A 27,030-nucleotide genomic window follows, 5' to 3' on the forward strand; every position below is an offset into this window, starting at 1 on the left:
TGTTAAATCCAGTGGTGCCGTTTTTGATGCTGGTATCGATGCAATACATTTGGGAAAGACAGGGGGTGATGTAAAAGTATTTCCCACCCACCTTGGTGTTCAGCATCCCATATGTTGTATGAAATTGGGCAATAATGATCATTTAGATCAGTATCTGGTAGCGAATCCCCCGGAACAAGGAGCAAAGAATTGTTTTCCAGTGCATGGCTCGAAGCAGTCAGGTATTTCCCCAGGTAACACAGTGGAAGTTCACTGTGATTATGCCATAATTCAGGATGGTTCAACTTTGGGGGTCCATTGGTAGATATAATTGATTTATCCTCCATTATTAGCCAGGGGGATCTCCTGGTGGGCATAGCTGCTGGGTTACCTGACCCGTCTCAGCCCGTAGCTCTTGATGGAATGTCTAGGTTGGCCCTTATGTCACAAGATATCCCCCTCTGTAATATGTCTTGCCTTTATTAGAGGAGGACCTTGAGACGAAGAGCCACGAGAGCCCTGACTGGGAAGTATTCTCTAAAGTGAATAAAGATCTGCTGAGTAGGACCCCCTACAGAGTCCCATAGATAAGCTCCCTGTGACCTGCCCCGGACCCCAAAATATCGTGGAATGTTTTGGGGAAAAGGCTATCCTGACCCCTGGTCCGACGGATGGTCTCTCTGGGTGCAAATACAACTTTGGTTTTGACCTGAGGGGTTTGTTGTCCGAAGTAGGGAAGCTCAAGGAATTAGTGATAACCCTTGCAAATAACTCACTCAGGCAGGAACAACGTTCGAGACTACTCAGTCTGCAGGTCCCCCCAACCTCTTCTGGATTGGGTGGGCATTTATCAGCGGTAGCAAAAGCCCCCCTTCTTTGCCCTCAATCCAAGGTTGTAGAGAGAGGAGAGGAGCATGGAGAGGGGTGGTACCCAGGGAAAGGAGAGATCAAGCTCATTGCGTTAAACCCATTGCCGATATCATCCACAGACATGAGTCTAATCATCCTCCTGCCATTACTGGCAATGGTGGTCGAAACCACTTCCCACTAGCAAACCATAGAGCCGCCTTCCTGTAACCACTGGTAATGGTAGTCAAACTTTACCTCTAACTTTACCGCTAATAGTTAACCGGGCGGTACCCTCGAATACAGGGTCTTCGTTGGGAGACCAGTAGCTTCTGTTTACATGTGTAATGTCCCTAGCTAAAACCGAGGCCACATGAAACTAGGGAGACGCTAACTGACAAGAGCATTCACTGGGTGTGCCACGTTAAGGGGTGCACCTCAGTGATAAAGGAGGACATTGCCATGTGAAACAATTGGCCTATGCCTAATGGAGTGAATGACTACATCGAGTTGGTACTCAAAGATAGGTCCCTGGTAGGTGATCTTTTGGCCATCGAGGCAAGATCTTACCCTCCCCCTGGGATTCTGATCTCCTTGCCTTCTTCTCCCAACAATGAGAACAGTTCTGGCCCCCTTAAGCGTCATGGTTGTGACCTTGTCTGCAACCCCCAGTTCGGGGGAGACGATACTGAGGTCGTCGACTGGCGGGCCATTTCCCCTAGTCCCATGACCCTGGTAAAACCAAAAGCAGCCCGGATTTTCTCGTGGAATGTTGCTCGGATCGACAGACATATGAAGGATCCAGACTGGTTGGATTTTGTTACCTCCAGTACGATTGTCTGCTTCCAGGCAATATGGGCCTTATCAATGATTGAGGTCCCAGGTTTCAAAGCATCCAATACCTTGGCACAAAAAGGTAATAGGGGACAGCCCTGGGGGTGGGAGGGTGTTATTGACTTTAATTGACAATGATTCTGGCTGGGTGACCGAGTTAAGTGACCAGAGCAGTCCGGACCTTCTTTTTGAGTAATGTAGAAGGGAATTTGTGTTTTGTTCACTTTGTTCAACTGCCTGCATTTTGTAGGTTACAGTGCTATTGAAGCATTTTGAATTATGGACTTTCTTTTCACATTGCTTTAGGACACATGTACTATTGTGGAAAAATGAACATTGTCTCAAACAAGGGCTGCATTTGTGCTCCATTGTCCTCTGTTTGAATCAGCTTTTATAGAGGCAGTGAATTTGCAGCTGCTTGGGTATTTCCTGCCCGGCTAACTACCGTCCAATCTCCATCACTCCTTTCCTGGGCAAACACCTGGAAAAGCTGGTCATCTCCCAGCTTAATCTTCATACCGAATGTGTTGGTTGCCTCCATGGCCATCAGTCTGGCTTCAGAGCTGCCGAAGCACAGAAACTGCTCTCCTGAACATCCGTGAAGACCTGCTCTCCAACCTTCATTCCAACACCCCCTGTGTCCTCATCTTACTTGATCTCTCTTCTGCCTTTGACACGGTCAACCATGCCATCCTGCTCAAACGTCTCTGTGATAACCTGGGTATGACCGGTCAGGCCCTGGTGTGGCTGACTTCTTTCTTCTCTGATCGATCCTCCCAGGTCCAACTTGACTTCTTTCTTCTCCTCTATCTCTACCTGTGTTGTTCCCCAGGGGTCTAACCTGGGGAACAGCCAGGGGTCTAACCCTGGCTGTTGAACAAATACCTGGCACTTCCTGCACACTGCATTGCCACTCTCTGCCCCAACTTTCAGTGCTATGCGGATGACCTACAGCTCATTTTCAGGCTACCTTCAGCCATCTCTTCTCCTTCTCTCATCTCTGACGGTCTTTCTGCTATCCAGGAGTGGTGTGCCACCAATGATCTCTGCCTTAATGCCAGTAAGACTGAGATTCTCATCGGCACACCCGCTGCCTCCTTTCCTGTCACTTTCTGGCTGGCTTCTCTTGGCCCTGTTCCTGCTCCCACCTGCAAGGCTAAAAACCTTGGGGTCATCTTCTACTTCACACTCTCCTTCTCTCCTCACATCTCTGACGTATCTAAGAAGTCACACTACCAGCTGCACCCCCACATAGGTATTCTTCCTTTCCTCTCCTTCCCCCAGAAGCTCACTGTCTCCAGACCTCTGGTTCTCTGTAGGCTGGACTATTGCAACAGCCTCTTTCTAATTCTGCCTGCCTCTACTCTCCGCCCTCTGCAACTCATCCAGAACAGGACTGCGAGACTTGTCCTTGGCCTCAAAACTAGGGATCATATCTCTCCAGGACTGAAATCTCAGCACTGTCTCCCAGTGGCTGCGAGGATTAAGTTCAAAACCCTCTGCATTGTCCACAAGTCCTTCTGGACCCTGGGCCTCAATACCTTCAACTCACTCTTTCTAAATGTCTTCATTCTCGAGCTCTCCGTCTCCAACTTCCTCAGGGTCCGTCGCTTCTGCAAGCAACAAGTTGGTGGTAGATCTCTCACTTCGGGTGGGGACTCCCTCTGGAACAGCCTCCCTGCCTCCCTGAAACTTGAGGAGATCTATCTCCCCTTCCAGTTGCACACCTGCACTATCTCCCTGGCAATCCCCGCACTAGGGGACTGTTTTCTGTATCCCTACAGACCCCTACCAGCACTTGACACCTGATGTCTGCACTTACCCTTGCACTTGCCACCAGCTGGCCGCACTTTTAATTATTGCTTATTTATTCTATTTATCCCATATACTGCACTGTTCCCTCCCTCTTCTCCCTGCACTTTCCCCATTCCCCTGCACTTGTGCAATCTGAATAACACCTGGCCTAGTAAGGTTGTTGTCTCTGTCTTCCCTCTGTCACCCCTTCCTTGCCTCATCACGCCTTGAAACACTTGCGCATAGGCTTGTTATAAATGCCATATCATATAATATCATAATTTGTGTTCTTTCCATCACAGAAGCACATCAATTGCATTTAGGTTTAGGGTTCTTGATGTCTTGAAGTTTTAGGAGAGCCTCCCAGCAAGCAGTCGCATGGCATTTGTGAGAAGGAAAAGATTTTGGTGTTCTATATGAAGATTTTGTATTTTGTTCGTGTGCATGCACATTCATGTTAGGGCACTGTACATTGTCTTAGAGAGCAAGGGGTGGTTCTATTTGACTATCTCTAATATTAAAGGCTGCACAAAAAGGCTGATTTTTTGTCTGAATTTGTCCGGCGTTCAATATTCCAAATACATAAATTCTCCCCACCTTTTAAAATGGGTGGGGTTTCACCCCCAAACCACCTTCAACTACTGCCTCACACCGATTTCCCCAGTCGCCCACCTCACATAAAAATGCACACACACACATACACACAGACACACTCATTCTCCCCAGCCCCTTTCCCACCACAAACACTGTCCCCTTTCATACACACACGCACGCAAAAGACACACTTACCTGATGCCACACATGTGCGAAAGTGGCATGGCAGTTAAGATTTAGAAAGGCATTTCTGAGCTTTCTCATGGCGGTCTTTCTAAATCGGTGGATTTTTCGTTTTTGCACAAATGAAAAAGACCTTATCACTTAATACCCAAGCAATAGCTGGGCATGCGGTCTGAACTTTACTTTAACTCCCTTTCTGACCACCCACCTACTGCAAGCGAAACGGTATATTTGATGCAGGTAGAAGCAGTACTATATATATTTTCAGTAGCAAAGATTGTACTGGTACCTCTCAACAGGATTGCTATATATTCAAGAAAAGTAGCCTAGTTTATTAGCAGAGCTGCTATATGCATGTCATGGCACAGTGCCAATTATTCACAGCAGGGCTGACTGCATCATGGCCATATTTCTTAGCAGGACTGCTATGTTTTGGGACAGTTTTAAATTTCTTAAAAGAGCTGCTGTAATGAAAACGCACGAACATGTGTTGACATGTTCTGCAGCTCTTCCCACCGGTATAATTGCAAAATCCTGAATCCCATTACTGCGAGGTAGAAAACCATGCATGGGAAGAAAGACTTTCCCCCATAAAATAGATGGGGCGGAGGGGTGTTGGCTATCAATGTTTAAAAAAGTGGGTGGATGTGGAGGGTGGGGTGGGGGGTGCTGCGGGCATTCTCCCCCCACATTAAAAATACTGGAAATGTGTTTTACATGCAAGACTTTCGACCTTGCAGTAAACAATTTGGTATTTTCACATTGATCCTTCCCACCATCCTCCTGAACTGGGGTGATGTACACTGGCGGTCAGTGTGAGAAGATGGCACTGCTGTCATATACTTCAATCTCGCCTACTCGGTCTTGCGCTTTACAAAACTTCTGCTTCTCCCAAGTTCCACTGCCAAAAGTCTAGCATATTTCAAAGCCTTGTTATGAATCTCATGACTCATGTAGGATAGACCAAATAGACTAAGAGCTTTTGACAAGTTAGTTATGTCAGGCAAGCCTCACATGGAACTACCAGTGCCCTGACCCTTGTGCCTTTTCGAGTCGACAAACTGTTGGGAAAGATAGCTGAGTGGGTTAATAACCCTGCTGCAGAGATCATTGTGTAACCTGTTATTTCAAATCCTGTTGATAGGTGAGTTAATGCATCTGCATCAAAGGTGTGTGTTTAAGATGTAGTTAACATTCAATTGTAACAGAGCTGACTTAGCTTTTGTCTTATCAAAAGGACTACTAAATGCACAGTGATTTAGAAGACACACATCTCATCAGGGCTGCTATACCTGTAATGGCTCAGAACACACACCTCTCATCAGGGCTGCAATACCTGTAATGGCTCAGAACACACACATCTCATCTGGGCTGCTATACCTGAGATGGCTCAGAGCAGGAACATTCAATCAGGGCTGCTATACCTGTAATGGCTCAGAAAAAGCACATCCCATGAGGGCTGCTAAACTTGTGATGGCTCAGATCACACAGCTCATATGGGCTCTTGTACTAGTAATGGCACACAGTGCTGGTAAACATTTGCATTCAAGCAAGTGCTGCATCTGGTGAGACAAAACTCTAACTCTTTAATTCCCAGCCTAATTGCCAAAATAAGGTTTGCACACATCTAAAAAAAGAGTACACAATGGTAAAGATGGACTCCATTTGTAAAAAGAAAAGGTGTTTTCAGTTTCTTGAATATTCATTGGTGCTATTTCAAAAGACAAAAATGAGATAAAGAGCCACTCTGAACCTAAGCAATACAGGAGAACAAAGTGGGGTGTGGGGAGAGTGGCTGCGAGAACAGAGCCCCTATTGGATGATCCAAGACAGGAATTCGAGCAACAGGAAGAGAGAGACCAATTAGATACATAAGAGAGCAACAAAGAAAGTGAGAAGGAAAAAAGAGGTAAATAATAGAACACACAATAGGAGTGAGGGATAGAAGCCGAGCAAAAGAGACATATAGAGACAGTAAAAATAAGAAAACACAGATCAACAGGAGATGGGAAGAGCTGGAAATAAAAAATCCAGATTAGAGAAAGGCAGGCCAATAACATAAGCAGCAGTGCTAAAAAATAATCAAAAGGAGTAGCAAACACAACAGAGAAAATGGACAAAAAAACAGATATAGCCAGAGTAATGACACGAGAGAGGAAGAAGAGTTATATCAACCGATACAGCGCAATGTAGGAGGGAAACAGCAATAATAGAATGCAGAGATGGGAGAGGCAGAGTCACAGAGCAACAAACCTCAAAATGGGGCATAGCAACAATTAAGGTATAAGAGGCAGAACATCAGAGTGAGAGACAGAGGAAACAAGAGTAGCAGAGGGAAGGAGAGATGAGGCAAAAACATGGAGTGGCTGTGAAGCAGGTAGTGCCAGGCAGCAACAGTAGGGCCGAGAGGCAGAGAAGCGATGCTGGTAGAGTTTGGAACTTGATTTATGATGTAACTAGCTGGCTTCTATAGTAGTTCTTAACAGAGTTTTAGTGTCCAAGTATAATGAAGATGATGCTGGATAGTACACATCAACAAGTTCTTTGTCACTAATGTTTTCGAACACAGTTTTAATAATGGATAGTTGTCAGACACTTTTTTACTCTCTTGAGAAGGAGGAAACTAGTTGTTACTCTCTTCAAATTGAATGTACTCGCTAATTCTAAAAACTGGGAGTAAAATACTTCCATGCCAAAATCTTACCGTAGCACCGCCTGCCGTGCTCGGCTACCTTCGCCAGTGTGGCTCTAAGATCCAGCATGGACGTTTCCGGGCCATGCATGGCGTGGAATCCGGGCTGACGAAAGTTGTTTTTTTCGATATTTCCTGAAGCTGTAAGTATGCAGCCCTATCAAGGATCTTAAGAATGAAGGGGACATTGGTAATGGGTCGATAATTACATATAACGTTTGGATGTAGGGTTGCTTTTTTAAGAATTGGGGTAATCCAGACATCCTTGAGAAATTTCCAGAACAAGTGAATTGAATAAAGATGAATTGACAATATTGGTAATACCAGGAGAAAGACAGAGAATAGAGTCCTTAATGACTATTGTGGGCATATGTCACCAACACAAGTGGTGAGTTAACCCCCTCACAATATCAAGGAGGGCATCTTGGGTAAGTGGATTCATTCTGAATTCTGGAGGCATACCACCAGTATTTATCAAGACATCGTCATTGGATATAGCACAGATATAGTAATTACTATTGTGTCCCTTTCCTGGTTTACTCACCTGCAAGGATGAAAACTCCTACAACAATAATTGTGTTTAGTAGCAAGATTTGCTCCAAGATTCTCCACACCAGTATCCTATGTGAGGAGGTTTCAACAATGATGGCTTCTCTTTATAGTCGCTTGACTCTTGACAATATGGGTTATCAATCTCCCCAAGTTGGTATCCCATAGAAGGGGAGTTGAGCCCTTGTTGAGTCTGTATTACTCTTCTGTAGCCCTTTGGCTGTTGGCAATGCAGGTTACAGGTTTCCCCCTATTGGTGTCACATATAAGGAGAATTGCACCCCTGCTGCTATTGTATCACTCTTCTGCTGGCTCTTGGCTTCTGGCAATGCATATTACACATACCCCCCAATTGGTGTCCCATATAAGGAGAGTTGCACCCTGGCTACCTATGTCTTGCTTCATTCCTTCGGTATTCAAAATGATTAGTTTCAGCTAATACTTATTCAAAGCCCCCCGGGGTCACCTGACGCCTCAGGCCAACTCACTGGTCGTCTCTTGTGTCTTCTTTTCACTCGCTGGCACTGCAGTGGATCTTCCAAGGTCGGTCCGCTCTGCTGCCAGCTCCGGTATGAATGTCACGGTAACCACAGTCCTTCGGTGGAGCTCTGCCAGCTCTGTGGGGTCTCCGCTTCTGCTCCTTATCGGAGCGGTGTGTAGCATGTTGGGAGCTTGTCTCCCACACAGCAAAGCTTTTCCCAATTCTGCTTCCCGCTATGCTCTCTCTGCACTGCAACAATTATTTTTCTGTGTCGGCCTCTGCTGCTGTTTCTTCTGCTTCCAGAGCGAGTCCCGCACTCGACCAGCTGCTGTTTCCACTACTCTGTCAGCATCTGCTACCAGCTGTAACTCATTCCTGAGTTAAGTGCCCTGCTCAGGTGCTTCACACTAAAACAACCAGACTGCTTATTATGTTTAATGGTACCTTTAATCTTCATCAACTCTGAGTCCCTCTACCTCGTCACAGTACCGTAGGCATTATGGATTCTGAAGTCCATAATGGTTTGGGACTTTTTATACTTAGTTCATTTTACTTGAGTTGTCAAATTTATGGGAGGTTGGGAAATAGGTTTGTGATTTACCCTTGGACCTCTATAACAATTTGAGGTGGTCATCTTTACTTCCTGAACCCCCAATGTACCAACCTTATTCTATTTAGCAGACTGTGTATTTATATGAGAGGTAATTGTACACTGACAACATGTCATTAGGTATTTGGATATTATCGGAATCTCATCCTCAAAAGAAGATGAATACTGTGTCTCTCCTAAAGGAGTCACCACTTCTCCCTAACCGCATTCTCCTCCCATGTGATCCTCCCTCATGTTATCACCCCCAGGGTTAAGATCAGGTAGTGGCTGCCTTCCCCTGGCCATATGGGAGGAGATTTCAGGCTGGGGGTTAGTGATGACTCTGCAGTATTCATCATAAAAGGCATACAGTGGGGAGGCGCCATCTCGTGTAAGCATAGAAGGAATCGTAAGACTGAGTAATACAAAAATAAAATAGGTGCCACAGAGGGAGAGGATTATACAAAAACATCAGAGGAAAAAAAAGCAAAGTAAACAAAATGAGAAAATATTGATGAAAACCTTAATCTGGTTAAAGGATGAAATGTGAGGGCTAAATAACAGGTTGGATGGGACAATGAATATGAAAAAAAGGCAAAATGTATGATCTGGGGTGGTGGTTGGGGCGTCACTGGTGTTATGAGTGCGCAAAGATAGCCAACGCTGGGGTGGGAGTAGGCTGTCTCCAAGAGATGGATTAATGGTCCTTAGATGGATTGTCAGAGTTAAAGCAAATCTTTGTTGCCACTGACACTCTCATTGTCCAACCAATAGGCAACCTCCATGGGATATAGCTCTGCCGTGAGCTTTTTACTAGTTTGGCATCACTAAGTACAAAGAGAGGAATAAGACCCCAATTCTGCAGTTGAAACATGAAAGAGTAAGGGGGTTGTGATTGTATTACAGACCCGAACCTCAGACCATAATGGGTATTATGGTCTCTCATACCTATCATACTATCATGTCTGGTATGGCCCTAGGACCAAGTATGTAAAGCATAATTCGCAACCGGGGAAGGGCCATTAACCAGTCAGGTGGCTGGAACAGCTGGCATGAATATACATGCTCTACCCCCTGTTCCAGCCACCCAAGGCCCTTCTCCGGGTGGTGCCATATTTAAAAAAAATGTTATGTGCACTTGGGCCGTTAACTTAGTCACTGGGCCGTTACCACCCATTCCAGCCCTTGGAACAGGTGGTTAACACCATATTGTGACAATGGAATGTTGTTAATGCTAATGTTAAAGGTATTTGTACCGCGCACCATTACCACCGAAGTGGTCCCCTGGTGCTCTGGTGGATCTGAAAAGGAGAGTGTGGTAAAAAGTGGGTTTAGGGGAGGGTTAGTAGGGTGTAGTTGGGAATAGGAAAGTGAGATGTGTGATGTTGTGGTGGCAGCTTCAGTTTGGTTTTCACTGTTCGCTGAGCTGAGCTTAAGTGTGCTTAACGGGTCTGTGCGAAATCCCACGTGCTGTTGTGCCCTGCTATATGTTATTAGTCTGTTGTTGCAATGTGGTGAAGTGCGAGTGTATTGCTGTGCAGAGAGGTGGTTGTCTGGTGTTCTGTATGAGAGTTGGATGAGGAAAGTTGAGAGTTGGGTTAGCAGGTTTTTTGTTTTTGTTACATGTTGGCGAGACATTGTAAGCATTGGGACTGAAGAGTGTCTAACTGATGCAACAAACCTTGATGTTCTTTCCCAACACTCCACCCCAGTGTTCAGTATATCCATTAGCCGACACTCCACCGGGACAATGTTCATTGCAAGGTTCTTAGCACTGTCTCCAGCTGTTATGTTTCTAACACAACTGTGAAATAAAGTCACCAGACTGTAGGAAGCTTGTGTTGACTCTCAGCTGTAAGGATTTCATGGTGGCAACAGTAAAGACAGACACAAGTGATCACATTCAAGGGGGTTTATTAAACTGTATATATGGGTGAGAAAAACAAGGCAGTCCTATTGGTGTCTTGTCAGATAGATAGAAAGGGCCTATTTCTAAGAAAACCTATTGCCAAACCTTACAGCTAAGTTACAAAAGTAGTGTGGGATAGTGTTTGCAAGAAAAGAAAGAAGTGTTCACAAAAATGATAAGTCAGGATGGTATAACAATGTCTCCCTTACCCATGTTTTTAGCACGGGACAAGGCGGCCTCTTGAGCACTGCACACAACTGGGCCTCTCCAGCACAAGCTGTAGTTCTTCTCAACTGTATCAGGATCTGTGGTGGTCAAGTCTCTTTACCCAAAGTCTCTTGCCTCTGAGGGCCTTATATGTTCAAAATACCAAAACAACAGTTCCTTTCCGTATGTACATTGGGTGATGACTTATCAACCCTGGATCCCCCGGTTCCGGGCTCAAACTCTTCTCGAATGTTAGCCTCCCTCGGTCAGGTTCACTACAGCTTTTTACTCCACAGATTTCACCCGTTGCATTCACAATGTCTTTTTAAACAATCCTTTATTGTGAACATCCCTCAACCGGGTTCACTCTTGTCAACACACTGCTCCCGGGGTTATTGTATGTTACCCCATTTTGTAGGCATCCCTCAGTCGGGTTCACACTTGGCATCTATATAGTTCACTTTACTTTACATCCCTCGGTCAGGTTCTTGTTTGTCATTCTAACCCAGTTCATGATTTTCTCATCTCCTGTAGAAAAGGGGGGATCCCTTCCCCTAGCTTTCACACTTGCCTTTGTTTGCTAGACCCCTTTGGGTTCTTTTTTTCTTGCGTTCGGGTTTCAGCCCCCAGTCAGGCTTCACATAATCTACTGTTCTTGGGGTGTTACCAACCACCCTATTTCATAGGCATCCCTCAGTCGGGTTCACACTTGCCTTGGCTTTTAGTCATTTTACTCAATTCTGGACTTTTAGCCCCCAGTCAGGCTCTCCTTTTAAAGCCCCCAGTGTTGCTTTCCTTTTAAAGCCCCCAGTCACGCTATCATTATTAAGTTGTAGGTCAAAGACTCTCGACTGTACAACGGGTTTTGCTCAACCCTTTTAGGACCACCTTGACCACCTACGCCAGCTTCTCCTAGAGCCTCTTGGTATTTGTAGTTTCTACAAAAAGGGGAATTTACTTGTCTTTTGATTGAGCGCCCACGTGGCACTGGACCACTCTGCAGCTGGTCTCTCCCTGCGGTTTTAACAGTTCTGTGACACACAGTGGCTTTTGTTCTTCAATTCATCTTATGTTGCCATTTGCAACCTTCGCGCATCACACTTTGTTTTACTATTGGTTCCCTCTCCGACTCACCGGCTGTGATGAACCATTTGGCGTTTCTTGACACTGGAGTAAAGGATGATACCACGGTAGCGAGCGTCTCTCCTTGATTTGGTTATCAGTGTAGGAGGGCTCTGTGGACAGTTGACATCTGCTACACCACACGCTGGCTGTTATTCCCGGTCTTATAATTCCTTTTTCAGAGGTGTCACAGCTCTGGGTCGAAAAGGGCAAGGGCACTTCTCTCCTCGTCGTCCTTTCTGTTCTAGCCAAATTCTCCTCCTTTTGAACTGCCGTCCAGGAATAGCCGATACTTTGAACGGTCTGCCTTGCTCGTAGTGTGCTCTCGTGCTCCACCTTTTATCCCTGTGTGGAAGGGAAAGGGACGTCAGGTGTGTGTGGTTATTATCAATTGCCTGACTCTGCCTGACCCTTGTGTTGGGACATGTCAGGTAAACGGTTTTGGTGTTAGTCTGTTGTTTTTCCTGGTGCAAAGACAATTTTTGTGTCGGAAAAGGGGGCGGGTGTAGAGCTTATGAATATCCTCGGGATAGGATGGGGAAGAATTGTTGTAAGGAAGGGGATATCACGTCTCACCCATCAGTGTGGCACTTCCACTCCCTGAGGACCCCCCCCATCAGGTGATCCTCCCGCACTGGTCCACTCCCAGGAACTGGATCCAATAGCGATGGCTGTGTCCTGGTCACATAGATGACAGATCCCTAGGGACTAGTTAGTGACACACCTTCAGGTTTCTCACACCGCCTAAATATCCTCCCTCCCAATGTTCGGAGGAAGTGGCCCGCAGATTCTATGAGATCCTCCAGTACAATTGGAGCAGATGAAGATTTAGTGCATTTTCTAATAATTTGTCTTTGTTTTATTGAGTTGGACAGGATGGTTACATGTGATAATGTCCCCTGAGAAGGCAACTTTTTTTTCCTGCACCCCTAAAAGCCTCCTCCCACATATTCTAGGACGGGTACTCGCCCTTCCTCAGGATGGTAGAAAGCACACTCGCTACAAAGGAGATACCGCCCTGCTCTCCTTGACAGCACCTCCTCAATTACCGTCGCCAAAGGGCAGCACACTGGCCACTCCTTGCCTGCTGGCACCCCTGGCCACTAGAACCTAAGCCACACCTCACAGCCTGGTATGTCTGGAAAGTACACACAGGCTGCCGCTCCTCCTGACTACGGGCCACCTCAGCCCACTGTCACTCCACGTCCGCTCAACACCACAGATGTCCACAGCACCACCGCTGTTGTTCCTCCCACTGCTGCTCCTGCACCACCCTGCCTGTAGGATCCGCCGAGCCAACTGCTTCTGGCCGTCCGGAACTGGCAAAGATGTCACCTCAGGAAGGCAGTATTCAACACCTGTTGCCCCTTCCCAGCAGCAAAAGCATCCTCATCGCCAGTGAAGTAACCACCATCAGGTAAGTTATAATTACCAGGTTACTCACTGTAGTGACCACCTTACTCCTAGTCCATAGTCCCCTTTCCTCCATACTTGTGGGCCATCTCTCCGTCCTGTGGGATGGGACCGGAGCACTTTGTAAAAAGCATCCACATTTTTTTCAAAAATGTGTCCCTCCTCTCTTTCCTGTGCGGGGCCCGGCACGCGGCCGTAACCCCACCCACCTTGGCTCCGCCCCGCGCATCGCCCATCAGTCCTTTTCTATCGCCGCGTCAAAGACCCATTAGCAATAACAAAGGAACCTTATTAGAGGGGACGGCGGGCGGGCGTATGGAGGAAAGGGGACTATGGACTAGGAGTAAGGTGGTCACTACGGTGAGTAACCTGGTAATACTCATACGTCCCGTCCCCTTTCCTCCATACTTGTGGGAGATTCCCAAGCACTCCTTACAGGAACTACGGGTGGATGGAAATACCCCTTACTGAAACAGGTTCTTCAGCACAGCCTGACCAAACTGAGCGTCAGCTCTAGAGCTCATGTCGAGACAGTAATGCTTACAGAAAGCAGATGGGGAGGCCCAAGTAGCTGCCCTAGCGATGGACTCCCAGGGAACATATTTCTGAAAAGAAACCGCGGCTGCCTTGCCCCACACCAGGTGTGCATGGATACCTTTAGGAGGTTTCAGCCTTTGGACGGTGAAAGACTCCATGATGCAGGCGGCAATCCACCTGGAAATAGATGCCTTAGACGCCGGCTTGCCCCGAGGGTTACCGAAGGTCACAAAAAGTTGAGAAGAACTCCTAAGCTCGGAAGTCCTGTCCAGGTAGAACTTAAGAGTTCTTTGGACATCAAGACAGTGTAGAACTCTTTCAGCCTCTGAGGCAGGGTTCGGAAAAAAGACCGGAAGGGAGATCGACTGATTCAGATGGAATTCGGTCACTACCTTCGGTAGGAAAGCCGGATTTGTATGAAGGACTACCTTGTCCTTGTGAAAGACCTAGAAAGGATGCTCCACCGACAATGCCTGGAGCTCACTCACTCTCCTTGCTGACGTAACGGCGACCAGAAAGGACACTTTCCAAGACAAGTACTTGAGGTCTACCGTAGCCATTGGTTCAAAGGGTTTATGGCACAGCGCCGTCAAGACTACATTTAGGTACCATGGCGGGTGCGGATTACGAACCGGAGGGTAGAGGCGTGTCAAGCCAGCAAAATGCCTCTTCACCACTGGGTTAGTTAGAGAATAAGAACACCGGTCCGTAGAAAGGAAAGCGGAAACCGCTGAGAGATAAGTCCTGCATGACAGTACATGAACCCCTGATTCTGCTAGGGAGGACACGAAGGACAGCACTGTGTCAATCGTGGCCACCCTCGGATCCAACGTCTTCTTCAAACACCAATGACAGAACCTGAGCCATTTACTCCTGTATTGAGATCTGGTCGAGGGTTTCCTGGCTACCTGGATAATGCGCATGTTATCCGCAGACAAACTCAGATGCTGTAAAGACTTGAACTCAGGCACCATGCCGCCAAGCTGAGCGATTGTGGGGAGGGGTGCCACATCTGCTGTCCCCCTTGGTGAAGAAGATCAGAAGTTACTGGTAACCTGATTGGAGGATACTCCGACAGGTGTTGAAGATCTGAGAACCAAAACCTGGACGGCCACCACAAAGCTATCAGTAGAAGGGAACAGTTCACAGAGTTCTTCAACTTCCAAATTGCTCGATGAACTAGAGGCAGAGGCGGGAAGGCGTAAGCTCTCATGTTGTGCCATGGAATCTCGAGAGCATCCCCCAGAGAGGAGGCTCCCAGCCCCCTCTGGAGGCATACTGAGGAAGCTTCCTGTTTACCGCCGTGGTGAAGAGGTCCACCTCCGGTGTGCCCCAATGCGAGAAAATCCATGAGAGGACCTCCGCCTTCAACTCCCACTCGTAGCTGACCACTGTCCGCCGGCCGAGGGCATCCACTGTGACATTCAGCTGGCCCGGAATGTGCACTGCAAGCAGCCAGATACCATGAAGCACGGCCCACTCCCAAATCTGGATGGACAGGTCCACGAGGGGGGGAGACTTCGTTCCCCCTTGCTTGTTTATGTAATACATTGATACCACATTGTCCGTTCTTACGCGGACCACCTTGTTGACAATGAGTGGTCTGAACGCCCTGAGCGCTAGGAAGATCGCCAGAAGCTCCAAATGATTTCTGTGCAGGAGCTTGTCCTGAGGCAACCAGGGGTCCGAGACCTGAAGAAGATCTAACGTCGCACCCCACCCGAGGAGGGAGGAGTCCGTCGTGATCGTCACCGTAGGGACCGAGTCCTGAAACCCCGTGCCCCCAGACAGATTGCTGAGAGATGACCACCAATCCAGGTCCACTCTCATGGAATCCGGAATCATTATCCGCATGGAATCCGGATCCACTGCCTGACGCCATGAAGTCCGAAGGGCCATCTGGGTCTGTCTCATTTTGAGACGAGCAAGAGGAAGAGCCAGTACACACGAGGCCATGAGGCCCAGAAGCCTCTGGAACCACCAGGCCGACATGCTCTCCGACTGCGCAAACATCTGACAAGTGGCCAACAAATCCGCCATTCTGTCCCCGGTCAGATACTATGCAGTCGATCGTGTTCCAACGAAAACCCAGGAAGATCAGGTCCTGTGAGACCGTCATGGAGGATTTCCGCCAGTCCACCGACAGCCCAAGATGGAGCAGGAGCTGAAGGAGAGACTGGAGGTTGCCTGCTGCTGCCAACGGACAAGGGCTGCGTAAGAGCCAGTCGTCCAAATAAGGATACACATGGATACCCTGGAGACGAAGATAGGCCGCAATCACCGACATCTTCGTGAAGACACGTGGTGCCGAGCTGAGGCCAAAAGGAAGCACCCGAAACTGGAAGTGCTCCTCTCCCAAAGAGAAGCGGAGGTATCTCCTGTGTGGATTCCAAATCAGGATATGCATGTACGCATCCTGAAGATCCACAACGCTGAGCCAATCGCCCATCTGCAAAGAGGAGCGTATCTGGCTGGGTGTGATCATCTTGAATTTCTCTTGGGGTAGGAAAAGAGTGAACTGGGAAAGGTCTAGGATGGTGCGCAGGCCATCCTGGTTGGGTTTGGGCACCGTAAGCAGCCGGGAGTAGAAGCTCTCCCCTCGCTCCCCAAGGGGAACGGGTTCCACAGCTCTGAGGTCCAGAAGTTTCTGAACCTCCGCCTTGAGGGAGGGTGAGCCCGACAGCTGAAAGGAGGGTTGAGGGGTGAGGTAGGGGGTAAAGGTAAGCGGAAGCCCGCTCGAGCGACTAACAAGACCCATCTGTCTTCTCTGATGGTCGGCCACGCCTCCCAATGAGACCCAATGCGTCCTCCCACCGGGGTCTCGTGCGAGCGCGGAGAACCCTCATTTGGCAGGCTTATCGGTAGCAGTGCCACCTGAACCTGAGGAGGAGACTGAGGAGCGGGAGAAAAACTGCGTACGCTGTTGTCTATGGTGGTTATTCCCTGCAGGAGTATCCACTCTGCGAGATGTGCGGTCGAGGAAGCCCCTAAACCCAGTCTCTGGGATTTGAAAGGAGCTTTAACCAGAACAGACATCGATTTAGCCGTCTGAGGGCTATCCTTGGTTTTGGTGAGCTCTACATCAGTAGAAGAATGAAAAAGCTCCTTACCATCGAATGGAAGGTCCGACACCACATCAGTAGAAGAATGAAAACGCTCCTTACCATCGAATGGAAGGTCCGACACCTTGTCTTGCACTTCCTTAGAAAATGTTGTGCCATGCAGCCACGCCTGCCGTGAGGTATCAACCCCAAGCATTAGGCCCCGAGCCGAGGTGTCTACGTGATGAGCCGCAGCCTCCAGGAGATCCTGGTCCAAGACCCTGGCATCGGAAAGGCCTCCTTTGAAATCTTCCAGCTTCTCGACCGGGTTGTGCTCCTCAAACTCCGACAGACCTTTCCATATCCGCATGTTAGCTCCCGCCAATATCAATTCGGCGTTGGTCTGCCTGAGCTGCAAGGCCGAGTTGGCGAAGACTTTCCTCCCGAGGGAGTCGAGGAGCTTGTCCTCCTTTCCCAGAACCTGAGTAGCCATCATGGAAGAGGATGCTGCAGGCCTGGTTTGCAAAGTGGCCGCAGCCACCACTGTGGAGGAGGGAGGCGGACAAGACGACAGGGCCCCCTCCGAAGAATGCAGCCTGTACCTCGCGTCAATCTTTTCGGTGCGCATAAGCGCTTGAAATTTACCGAAAAAAGCATCCTCAGGAGATTGTTTCGGGACCTGAGGAGGCCTCTCATGAAGTGAACAAATTCAGGGACATAACGGGGAAGGGTGCCACACAGGCTCCTCCACCAACGTGTCCACATAAATCATAGGAGCCGCCCCCGCGGGCAACAAAACAATGTGCGTAAGAGGCATCCGGGCGTTCCAATCATAAACCGGCCGGTAAGGATGCGCACAAGGGACCTTAGGTTCACCCAAGAGACTGAGCCCTACACCAGAAGCCGATGGCGAAGGGGTAGCACCTAAAATGGCCACCGTGGTTGTGGCGGGTACAGGTGCCATTTTGTCCTCATCTGAGAGGAACTGTGGCACGTGAGGAAGTGAGGCAGGGTTCCCCGTCGATGGATCAGGGGTCTTAATCTTAGCCTTAACATAAGGAACCTCGGCCGAGCCGGTACTGTGAGGCCTGGAATGTTTTTGTGACATACCAACCGCCAACTGAGCCTTTGAAGGAAGGACCTCGGCACTGCCAGTAAAAGAAGAAGTTTGCTTCTTTGCCCCCTCAACAGATCTGGTGTCACCACAAGAGCGGGAACGGTGCGCTTTCACCGACAAAGCCTTGACCGGCCTCTCAGAACTGTTGGTAGCTTTAGCCTCTGTACGAGGGGCCTGGAACCCAGGCCCGGTAACAGCCTTTTCTGCGCGGGCCTCGAATATCCGTTCGGTAACTATAAGCCCAGCCAAGGCCTCGGGTCGCACCCCGGTTTTGTTTTTGAGGGAAGCCGACAGAGAGGCCTTAGAGCGAACTCCGGTACCCCACGATTCAGTAGAGCTGGGTCTACAAACAGCCCCCACAGGAGGGACCTCGGAGCGTACTCCGGTGTTCACAGGCCCCTTACAGAGACCCTCAGAGAAAACCCTGGTAGAATTATTAGGCCCAACGGGCACCTCAGGGCGAACCCCGGTAACAGAGTGATCAACGCCCCTCCGGGACCGAGCAAACGCGGGAAGGTATCCCCCAGTCGGGGTGCTCTGAAAAGTAAAAAACTTGCCGGGCGTTTTTTCTTCTTGTCGATGAACGCCTGAAAATGAGAAGGAGGAGTTCGTCGGAACACCACCTCCCACCCCTCCAACCGACGTTGAAGTGCCCGGAACGAAAGGGAGTCACAGTAAAAACAGGAGTCCCAACAGTGATCTGGACCCAAACACTCTAAACAAAGAGGATGGGGATCCGCCCTTGCGAAGCGACGGTGACACGATGAACAATCTGGAAAGTCTAATTTGAAAGACATAGACAGACTAGTAAACAAATGCTAGCGAGAGCAAGCGAGGAAAAAAGGGAAGAAAATCTTCCGAGGATGCAAGTGCGTCCGGCCCCGATCGAGCGGAGAAAAGGACTGATGGGCGATGCACAGGAAAGAGAGGAGGGACACATTTTTGGAAAAAATGTGGATGCTTTTTACCAAGTGCTCCGGTCCCGTCCCACAGGACGGAGAGATGTCCCACAAGTATGGAGGAAAGGGGAAGGGACGTAGGAGTATTTGGGTTTACTGGTAAGATAAACAGATGGAAGAATACCGGGACATCCACACCCAGCCAGTACAGCAGCTAACTGTCAACTGTAGAATCCCAGAAGTCTGACCCTGCCCACGTTCAAGGAACCCTACAGGTTCTACTCTGATCTCATAACTGTTTATGACACATTACCACCCTGGGAACCTTAACTCGGTGTGGGCCAATAAGACCAGTTAGAACCCATCCACTCCCTGGGCTGTAATGGCACATTAAAACAACTGGAAGATTGTTTGCAGTAGAGTGAGCAAGAAATCAATTATTAAAGGGGTGGATGTCCCCTTGACTCTTTGCTTTTTCCCTCTTTTTGTTTTTGAATCAATTGCCTATTTTGGTAGTTAGGGGACTTCCCCTGATGTCCCCCTGCCTCTGCATTCCATTTACACTAACCTAGAGTATATTATCCTGGGTTGTCCATAAGATTCCTAGGACCATGGGTACTTCTTAGGCACCCTGTTTGTGCAGTAGGGTGATTTGTCACAGATGGCTACAGAACAGACAGTTAATTGATTTTTAGAAGTGTTTCTTTCACATGTTCTAAGAGATGTCCCTCTCTCTCCCATCTAAAATGCTTCAGTCCCTCCCTAACTCAGGTTTCCCTACTACCTAGGTTTGTATCTACTGCTTATTTCTCCCTATTATTCAATGTCTAACTTGTTTATGGTTATGGTCTAAAGGTGACTGCCTTATCTATCTAAGGGACTTCCTATATCCGGAAACTATAGTTCTAAAAAGGGGTTTCAGGGTTGTGACTTGAAGTCGCTCAAGCCCAACCCAGTCTCCTTCTTCTCACACCCTGATGTTCTTCATCCTGTCTCTTACTGTTGCCCTCCTCCCACTGCTCCCCTCTGTCCAACTCCACACATCTTCAATCCTCGCTCTTCCTACTTCTTCCTCTGCTGTCTTTCTGAGGTATCTCCTACTCCTTATACTATCTACCTACACCTTCCAATGTTACTACTGTTTCTCCTACTACTCTGCCCTGTCCGCACTGCTTCACTCTCCATCCACACTACTACTACTCTCCCCTCCCCTCTCCACACTGCCACTACTCCACCTTCTCCTCAGTCACACTCTTTTCACTTTCTCTCTTACTCTCACTCACCTTACCTTGTACGCAGACTCACTACACAGTACCACTTGCTCTCACCAACCAATTCCTCACCCTTTTTCCAAAATAGCTTCACACTCCAGTCCACCATCCTTACTCATGCTGGTCTCTTGGTCTGCCACCTCCTCCTCCTCTGACCTCGACTGAATAATGCACACCTCCTTGTTTCCTGCCCTGGATATCTGGCCCTAACCATTCTGGTTCTGTCTTTCCCACCCAGGCGGTGTTGCAAAGGGCAGTATTTACACAAAAGGGGCTCAGTATTGACCTTTTCTTCCACGTGAGGCCCTGTGCTGCAACAATGGCGGCCTGCATTGGCATCTGTCCCAATTTGGGTTCTGGTGCCACGGTGTGGTGAATTCCCAGGTGAAGTATTGGTGAAATGGTAAGTCCTGTAGCAAGCTGCTCCATGGCACAGTGACACAAGTCTCTCTGAGGAGGCTCTCTTGCGCTGCCAGAGCGCAGCGTGTGCAGCTGATGCTTGCAGGTAAGCCACGTTCCTCCCAGCCACGCCGAACCCCAGTCTCTCTGCTTGCTTGTTCTCTTTCTTCTCGATGCATGCAGAACTCTGATCACTGCAGTGTCCGTTGTGGAGGCTGTCATGGGGTACATTCTTGTAGATGGTGGTCACACAGGTTTCTGGGTCCTGTGATTGCATGCCATGATAGAAATAGGCCTGGCAAGCATTTGTTTGTAGAGGTATGCAGTGACACAAAGTAGTGCCATTCATATAGAAACAGGCACTTGGGAAGGGGGCATGAATTGGGACCCTCTCAACTACCACCGCCCCCCTCTGCTGTTGGACTGGCTGCGGCATTTATCCTAGTGGATCTCTCACCCCAAGCCGCAAAGGAATCCATCCCCTCAAACCAGTTTAGGGTGATATAATGTGTGACAAGGTCAGTAGCCTGGCCTTGTCACACATTATATCACCCTAAACTGGTTTTAGGGGGCTAGGCTGGTGGCAGTTGTAATTTGGTTTTGGTAGCCGTTGGGGTACAATGTAGATTTGTAAAACCTACCCTCTGTCATTTTGTTTTAGGGGCATATTTTCGTCAGGGAATTCATGATGCAGACATAAAATGACCACGGTGCACATGTCTGCTTTTTGTGTGCCTGGCCAAACACACTTATTGGTTTGAACTAGTGTAGACCAGTTCCTGTAGCTAGGCAGGCCATATCACATCTTGTGCGGGTGGTCTGGGTTGAGTGGCCAATTTAGGGACCTAACCCTTTGTTTCAGACCCCCTAGTGTGATTGGTGGGTTCACATGGATTAGCTGCTATGTGTTTGGGTACAATTAGGGGATATCCCGTTCCTACACTCAGTTCTGCTGAATTCCGTTAAAACTTTCAGAAGAAGGTTTACTTATATGCTGGAAGATATCCTGCTGTTTCTGCATTTTTTAGGACCGGTTTGACCATACTGGATGATTCCTGTGTCTTGTGCTGATCTCTAGTAAGGGCTTTTGGCAGTTGGTTGTCCTTCCTGGGCCTCTTCATTCCCTCTCCTGGCTCCACTCGAATGCTGGGTCAGGCATTCCAGGGCATTCCGCGTTACCATTGTGTTTGTTCTGCCTTGCAGCTGGTCATTGCCATCGCCTGGATGGGTGGGGAGACTACAACACCTCACCTCATGTGCTCTTGAGGGCTGCCCTGAGTCCTGTGATGAATCCGATGGACTCATCACTGTTTTCCCGGTGGTGACAACTTCCGGTGAGATACCCAGAGCCAATCAGGTGAGACACAGTAGCCCCCGATTTCCCACGATGCAGTGTCTCTGACATCTAACACCTTAATGGTCTATTGTCATCTAACGGTTCTCCCTTGTAGAGGAATTCAGGAAACCTTTTCTTTAGAATATTCTAGTCCAGCCTCCACCTTTGGCTCAAACACTTACAACTCATACATATCACCTTCTCTTTCTAATATGCCTTATTACGAAAATCCTGAGGAAAACCATTTGAGAGTTAAAAGTCCAATGACATCCAACTCCCATAATCACTCAGGTACTGAGATGAGAAGGAGGATGAAAGAGTGTGTGCATAGTGACAGGTTCTCAAACACACAGGCTAGTTGTTTTTCAAAGCCTACAGTGCAAGGGACATTTAAAGATGGTGACTGCACTAACAAGTCGAGCAGTGCAGGAGAGGACGGTGAACTCCAGGCTCGTGAACGTGACGTATGCAGAGAACGCTACCGGGACAGAAGGAAAGATGCCGCAGACGAGCAGGGAAAGCAGTGGAGACACTGGGAGTTGGGCAGAAGCTCCTGGTCGTTGGACCGCTCGTGGAATCAGCGTTCGACAGTCCAAGATGAGAGAGGAAGCCAGCATGTGATCGCAGAACCGACCAGAACGCTGGAGTGACCTCAGGTGACTCCAGAATGGAATGCAAATCAAGCATCTATTCCACAAAGGCATGGGCAGAGTGGGAGACGCTGGAAGAGACCAGGGAGTCTGCTAAAAACTGGTGACCCCTGTGTGTGCCGACAAGCGCACCAGCAAGTGTTTGATAAATATGAGATTACTAATGCTGAAAAGACCATAAAAAGAATGTTTAAGGTAAAGTACTAATTCAACACAATCAATAAGAAGAATGTTTGAATTCAGATAAGGCACAGTACAACGATAAACCCCATTCATATACAGATGCATGAGATGCCAATGTGGGGGTGAAGTCTGAGCAAATGTTAGGCTAGGCAGAGATACAAAGTACCTCACAGTATAGGCCATTGTGGTATAACCAAGGAACTGTGAATCAATTAAGAGAAGTCCTGGCCGGCAAGTACACCAGGCATTACATAATAAAAGGAAATCATGGCAGGCGAGTACACAGGTGGTTGAGATTGAATGAATATTCCTGGCAGGGGATTGCACCAGGCAATTTGCAGAGTTAAAGGAAATGTGTAATATCTAGACTGGTTGTCTGCACTGGGTGCACACTGTGCAGATAGTGGAATATCATTTGTTCATCTAGAATCTTATGTGTCATCAAGGTTCTGAATCCTAAAGTTGGGACCTTCAGGATGGGAGCGCTTACTGACTGGATGTATATTACTTATCTCCTGTCTCAATCATCTAAGCTTACCCTGTAACTTCAAATAAAGCTTACTACTTTTATATAAATCAGCCTCCAGCATCTTACCTGTTTCTCCAGTAATGCGGATACTACCAAATCTTACAGAAAGACTGTTGCAAAACTTGTGGTTTACACAAGAACTTTGTGAGTCCAACGAAGACCCAAAGAAACTATTAATTAAAGTGGAACTTTTGCCATTCTGCTTAAGAAACCAGGAGAAGGGAACCACCCACAGGATCCAAGGGCCTCTTCCTTGGAGAACATTTGGTTGGAGTCATTATTATGTTTTGGTTTTGAACACTGTTGCTAACATCAAGACAAAGGCATTTTCTTCCACTCCTTTTTGTTTTAGTGTGAGGTTCAGGAAAGAACGTTTTCGACACAGGGATGGCTTTTCAGATACTGACTTCCTAACACAGACTGATCTTTAGTTTTGATTTTTAGGGAGGGCAATTCCTCTTAGAATAGGGCCAGTTAGACAGTTTCCCAACCCAGTTTTATTTTACTTGAGAATCTGAATACCTTGTGTCTGACTCTCATTTCTGACCCCTCACAGTCCCACCACCCCACCATAATATTTACTGTGGTATCTTTTCTGTGGCTGAGCTGTCCTCCTTTGTTTGACAAGCTTCTGAAACCTGCTTTACTGGATTCTCCTGCCTCTCCGGCGTCTGAGTCTTCCGCTGCTGGTTTTGGACTGAGGGGCTTGCTTCAAAGAAGGCAGTTTGTTCTTCCTTTCTATCGTTGGAGTACTTTTGACACATGGTTCAATTCCCTGCATAGTCATAGACTTTCTGGCAGGCAACACCATGCGTACTTGTCTCTGGGCCCTGGGTTGGTGGGTTACTCATTATGTTTACCCTCAGGATCCCTATGGACGTGGTTCAGCTTATTAAGAGGCACATCTGAACTGCATTTCCCCATTGGAGTCCATGCAGGCTTTTCCTGCTGTTCTGCATCTTTTGGGACCCCTAAATCTCAAACCAACCTCTGGAAATCATTGGGGTTTCCTCTGATCACCCCTTCGGTTGTTTTCCACTAAATCTGCATATGTGAGGTAGAACTGGAATTACCTGCCCTTTCTCCATACAAACAGATTGAGTTTGTCCTGTTGATTTCTATGGGGACCATTTTACTCACTAGCAAACTAGAAAATCAGCAAAGTGACTTTATGGGTACTTACCTGTCCTAGACATTTTTCCTGCATCAGTCAATCAATCCAGTTTGGATCAAAGACCTGCAACAGTGGTTTTTAATGTATATTTAATGTTGATAATTCAACTTCTGCTAAAGTGAATGCTTGAAATGTAATACCTTGGTGCTCACGACCTAAATGTCTTTTGTCTTATGGTGGCACATTGGCAGTGTTTTAAGAATGTTTTCTCTCCTCTAGGCCCTTCATTTACAGTGATGTGTGCATTTCTATTTTGCAAATACTATGGGGCTCAGTCCAACCTTAGCAGTGCAGTAAAAAAGTGGCAGTCTTTTAGTTACTGCCACTTTTTTTGGCAGTAACAGAATTACCTCGTTTTTACTGCTTCTCCAAATCCTGAGTTTGGAGTATAAGTGGAGGATTCACCTTTTTATTCTGCCAACATTCAGTACTATAGACAACACAAATGGGGACTAACACGGCCCTACCAGTAGTTGTAATTCTGTGGTTAACCCACGGGGCCAAGTGACAGTAACAATAACCGATTTTTGGGGTAATTCAGCAGATTTACTGCCGAATTCCCAGAACATTCGGAACTAGGCTGTATGTCCAAGAGATTTAGAAGTACTGTGAATTTAATAGTGTTGGTATGGGATCCTGTCATGACGATTTAAACTCCTTTAAAATCTGGGTTTCTTCTCCTCCCAATCTCTATATTTATATGTCATTTGGCTATCACAAGATAGTGGACCTACAATATAATATCATAAGAGATTTACTGCTTTTATAATACATTAGGTATATTTACTATGTTTTGTTTACTAAACTACTTATTTGGCAAATAGGGGTGCATATATGTGTATAACATAAAGTGTGTGCATATTTTTCAGTTTACAGTCTGACTGCTCTGCCTCACTACCCATTTTCAGAGGGGTTCTGCTTTCCCTTTGGACTGGGTGCTTTGATGAGAATATTGTTTGTTCTGTTATTAACAGAATGTTATACAAAAACCGTGTTAACTCTAGTTTGTCTATTTTGTGCCGTGCTGGAGTTTAACACACAAGAGCAAGACTATCTGCATGTTCTTACTTATTTTAAATGACTAAACATCTTTCAAATGTATTTTAGTGAACTGCAAATTACTGTGTTTTACCTCCAGAGTTTACATTGATGATATGCATCAAAAACTGTAAGACATCATGCATTAGAGAGAGGTAGATGGCGCAGCCATGTATTACGAGGAATAAAATATGGTTATATGTGATCTTACCGAAAGCAATTACAGAGTGGTAAATTTCATTGTGGAACCTCCAAGCGCCCCTTTTTTTACCCTTACAACGCCACCCTGACCCCATCCCGGCCCATTTTAACACCTTTACCCCACTACCCTTTATTTATTTAAGTAATGTTTGCGGTGTATTTCGGTATTATGGTCCACTCTGAAATGTACCACTCTGTAATATTTTAGATATATTGACTGGATACCTGAATATGCCCTTCCGAGCCTAAGAAGGATCTTTCAAGTAAACGTATAAAGGAACTTGATCTTAGATACTTGCAATATCCATATAACATATAGTAGGGGATACTTTATCAGATATATTATTTCAAATGCTAGCTATATGATGGGGATGAAATATTACCCAGTCAGCCTTATGTAACAGAAACCCACACCACATTCTCATCATGCAGCCTTATGCTAGCAGAGGAAGGAGGAAGTGTCTTTGGTAGATCCAGTTTTTTTAAATTCTCAATTCTCTCTCTTGAGTGAACGTTGAAGTTGTTTTTCCTGATTGGCTATTTTGTTTCAGGGTAGATGTAACAACCAGTCTCGGTTGGGAACTCTCTTGACTGTCCTGGGTCTCCCAGCACTCCAAGCCCACATTCTGTGCAGATGGCCACACACACAATGCCTTCGTGCTAAAGGATCAGAGGCAGACATTCTCCCTTGTCCATGGCTTCAGGAACAGCAGCTCCTACAGTTGTTCTAGGACATTTGGTAAAACATACTTTTTACACCACTTCATTTCCACTGCCAAGGAGATCCTACTCCATTTGAGTGTTTCTGGATTGATCTTACCGCACCAAAAAATGTCAAACGCATTAATGGGAAGCAGTAGGAACCACACCACTGAAGCGGTGCTGCAGGTAAGTATAATTTGATTTGTATTCCTTCTCAGAAACACTAGTGGAGTTAGTTGAGATATAAGAAAGCTATTAAGAAAACCTCTGCTTAAAGCAAAGCTCCACATATCTGGTTGCTCACGCTCCTTGCACAGCAAATCGACCAACCGGCTTGAATCACAACTCCTCTCTATGAGAGGATCCACAAACAATCATTCTCTTATCATGCACCCATCCTCTGGAACTAGGCGCCGGCTGTCGGCTCGGGGATGCCCCGCACCATTCTCCAATTTCGCAACTCTCTCAAAACAAGGCTCTTTTAACAACACCTGAACATGACTAATTCCAATGGACGCACACTTCAACGCACATACCTCACAGTACTGTGCAACTGTTAAAAGATGCCAGCCAAAATGCCGGCTAACACATTCTATACAGCGCTCCACTGCTCTCGAGCTAGGTCTGTGCTTTAAACAGTGACATTTAAAAAATTAAAGGTACTGGACCTGCCACAGTCCCTCTTAAACGTACCCATCCTCCGACATCCTGCTCTGCAAATAGAGGTGAGCAAAAAGTCCAGTGTTTTTGATAATGCCTCT

General features: G+C 47.2%; 1 protein-coding gene across 2 annotated transcripts in view; it reads right to left on the reverse strand.

Moving 5' to 3' along the window:
- Window positions 1–27,030, reverse strand: part of LOC138447868 (complement C3-like) — a 1,306,650-nt gene that overhangs the window by 181,281 nt on the left and 1,098,339 nt on the right. The gene's annotated exons all lie outside the window — the stretch shown is intronic.

This window comes from Ambystoma mexicanum, chromosome 3q, assembly GCF_040938575.1.
Source record: "Ambystoma mexicanum isolate Mex_15411 chromosome 3q, UKY_AmexF1_1, whole genome shotgun sequence".
NCBI lineage: Eukaryota > Metazoa > Chordata > Amphibia > Caudata > Ambystomatidae > Ambystoma > Ambystoma mexicanum.